Genomic DNA, 3,957 nt, shown 5'->3' on the forward strand with positions numbered 1-3,957 from the left:
TGAATTTGTGCACTGGGGTGGGGGGGGGATCCCGCAGCCCGGCCTGCACCCTCTCGCAGTCTGGGAGTCATTGGGGGATGTCCGACTAACGGCCTAAGCTGGCAGTTGGACATCCTTAGCGCTGCTATGGAGGCAGGAGAGGCTCCTGCCACCCAACAGTTTTATGAGTAGTCACTTTATTCCCATTTTACAAAGGAGAAAATTGAGGTTAAGAGCTTTTATAAGGTTACTAGAGGCCTGGTGCATGACATTTGTGCACTGGGGTGGGGGGTGCGGGCATCACTCAGCCCAGCCTGCGCCCTGTGGGGGATGTCCTTAGCGCTGCCACGGAGGTGGGAGAGACTCCCGCCACCGCCGCTGCACATGCCAGCCATGAGTCCGGCTTTTGGCTGAGTGGCGAGTGGGAGTGCACTGGCCACCAGGGGGCAGCTCCTGCATTGAGTGTCTGCCCCCTGGTGGTCAGTGAGCATCATAGTGACCTGTCTTTCCACTGTTCGATTTGCATATTAGCCTTTTATTACATAGGATACTGCTGGTAGGCAGTAGTAGCCTTGATGTTTCAGTCCATTGGGGCTGCTGTAACAAAATATCATAGACTGAGTAACTTATTAAACAACAGGAGTTTATTTTTCACAGTTTTGGAAGCTGAGAAGTCCATGATCAAGGTGCCAGCATGGTCACATTCTGGTGATGGCCTTCTTTTTGCTTCATAGCAGGTGTCTTTTTGTCATGTCCTCATGTGGAAGGAATAAGGGAGCTCTGTGGGGTCTCTTTTATAAGAACACTAATCATTCCTGAAGGTTCCACCCTCATGACCTAAGCACCCCCACCAAAGGCCTCTCCTAATACTGTTACCTTTGGGGGTTAGGATTCAATATGTGAATTTGGGGGGACACATTCGGACTATAGCAGTTGGGCTGCAGACTTTGAACTCTAAACTGCTAAATGATTTTTTCCACTTAGGTGTGGGGACTTCCTTTGTCCCCAGAATGGCCCTACCATCCTCTCCCATTCACTCTTGATCAGAAAGCGACTGTTCCATCTTCTGAACTCAGGCCCCACAGTCTAAACCTTCGGTTTCGTATTGTAGCTCCTTCTGCATGTGATGTGTGGTGGTCTGTCCTCTTCATCATGAGCTCTTAGAAGCAGTGACCATGGTGCCTCCTCCTGGCCAACTACCAGGACCTTACAGGGTGATGTCCCCGAGGTGGCCCATCACTGAACGTTTGTCGAATTAGCACCTGGAGTTTGTGTTCATCAGGTAGCACAGTCTCCACAGGACAACAGGTTTAATTCAGGGGCCTGAGGACAGTGGGAAGGGAAGTGCCTAAGTAAGATGGTCTGTCTTGCTTGAGTAACTTGGCTCCAATACTTGGCGGTGCTAAGTGCTAATGTGGGTTTGAATTGCCGGTGTTTATCCCAGGAAGGAAGGCGTGGTGCCTGTCAATTATAGGTTCATTTTCCCTGAAATATTAACCATTGCATCTTCTTGTTTTGTACTTTAAACGTTAGAAATGTGAAATAAAGCTATGGGGAACATAGAAAAATGAATCCACACCAATTCTACTTTCCTGTGTTGTGAATCTGTTTTATTTTGCCCACATCTGGTGCTTTGTATTAAAAACAATTCGATAGTTGGGTGGATGGTGGATGTGAATATCTTTAATTTAAAAAAGAAGCCGTTGGGCCCACACCAACATAATTATCATCTCCAAACAAAAATGGAAGATCCCCTTACTGTATTACTATGGATGTTTATGCCAAAGGGAGTACGTTATGTTTAGCATTTTCCAGAACATTTTATTTGGTTGGAATAAAAGTAATTGCACTACTATTGGATAGAATAACATGATTTTTTGGAGGATAATCTCCTTCTCATAGCACAAAATTTCATTTGCTTCAGAAATTTTTATGGGGAACAGCCAAGTACTCGGTTACATGTCTAATGAATCAGGATTGTGAAATGTCAAAGGTATTTACAAACATAAAATTTCTTTAAGGAAATATTTTTGTGGTCTCTTTGTTTTAAAAATTGTATTTACATTTCATTCAGTTATTTTGGCTTTTCCCATTAAAAAATGGAGCTCTTTATTCTTAAGACTTAGCCCATCATGACATTCAGTATTCCTCATATACTATAGAGCATCTTATGTATTAATTGTGTGAAAAATATGTTTATAGAAATTCTATTGAGAATCTTCCTTAAAATGTGCATGAAGAAATGGGGTTCTAAATCAGACACCACATAAGCCAACACTCCCCTTTAGCAACTGTAAGTGGTGTAGACTCTGCCTAATGTACTCTGGTCTTTTTTTTTTTTTTTAAGCTCAGATTTCTTTCCAAAGGGCACAAGGATCAGCCACAAACTAAATTCAGGCCATGAGAAAGGAGGAAAGTGTGCAGAAGATTGGAGGGCGGGGTCTTCCGCTGAAAGAGGAGGCTGCAAAGACACATGGGTCTCTGGGGCTGCTTCTGGTCGGACAGGGCTGGGCTCCATTCCCAAGAGTGCGCTTCAAGGCAGGGCGGGCGCCAGGCTTCCCTGTGCAGGCTGAACCTTTGGCCCTAATTGGCCGACAGTGAGTGAGTGGACACTGGGAGATCCAGGGGATCAAGACTCTTTGCTGGAAAAGAGGCCTGTGTAATAAATATACTGTATGTGGGTGTGTTGTAGGTGCATTTGTTTATGGGACGTTTAACATGGGTTCTGCTGATGCCAGATCTGGGGGAAATGGGAGAGTCATTTTCTATACTCTCTCCAGGAAGCTTCTTTCCCTCCGCCTGGCCACTGGCCATACTGTCCTAGGGCAGCGTGTCCAGCAGTGGGATACTCCCCCCTGATTACAAGGACAGAGAGAGACTCCCGTAAATAGCACCCCGTTGCTGGGATTGAGGCAGCCAATGAATGTCTTTTCCTGTTCGCGTTTGCAGAGGCCCTGGTTCCCTCTAGCGCCGCGTACAGCCCGAGTTTGTATCCTGGAGGAGAGCGTAGTTTTGCTCTGTTCCTGTTTCCTTCCCACGTGTCAGTTGGTCGGCTGTTGGAGAAGCTGATTGTGTCCCAGGCCTGGAGGAGAGGGCTTGTTTTGTGCCCTGAGCCGCTGTCCGGGCACTGAGCAGCCTGAGTCAGCAGAGCAGAGTCTGTGTGACCAGCTGACAAAGGAGCCTTTTTTTTTTCAAGGGGGAGAGCTAAACATCCCATTTATTCTGGTATAAAATAATTTTAATCTCTTATCCAATTTGGAGGTGGATTACTACTATTTATCTCTTAAGTGGTGGGAGAAAAAAGAAGTAATTTTTTTTTCACTTTTCTCTTACTAATAACATTCCTAGCCTACTTTTTCAGATTGTTTTTCATTCAGTAATTGCAGACTTATTGCACTCACTTTGCAAACAGGATGTTTCTGCAAGCTGTGAAGATTGTGTATTCATCACTTCTCTACTTCTGTGGGACTACCGTGTGCCTTGTGATGTGCACAGCCTCTGTCATCTTCAGATTCAGTGGGCATTTGTCGGTTGCACAGGAGAAACAGAACCACATGACTTTGGTATTGGCAGGAAGCTCACCTCATTCTCCTCTGCTGCACGGCACTGCATGCCTAGCAGACATGTCTGGTGGATCCTCCTGGAATGTGAAAAGTGACGGGCCCACACCCTTCTCAGGGCTCTTCACTGACTTTTGGGTTGTTGCTGCCGCCAGAAAGGTCTTCTTTATCTTCAGACACAATCTACGCCTCCCTAATTCCATTTACTATCTCCTGGTTCAGCCGTTGGAGCTACCTAAAATATACGGTCCTTTTTCTGTAGGCCTACTGATTAATTCTGATTTTTATTTGACATGTACATTTCTGATTTTTTTTTTAATATATTTTTTATTGATTAAGATGTTACATATGTGTCCTTGTCACCACGTTACCCTCTACCCCCCCCCCCCCCTCCCGACCCCCACCCCCTCCTCTTCGC

This window comes from Myotis davidii, unplaced genomic scaffold (assembly GCF_000327345.1).
Source record: "Myotis davidii unplaced genomic scaffold, ASM32734v1 scaffold333, whole genome shotgun sequence".
Taxonomy (NCBI): domain Eukaryota; kingdom Metazoa; phylum Chordata; class Mammalia; order Chiroptera; family Vespertilionidae; genus Myotis; species Myotis davidii.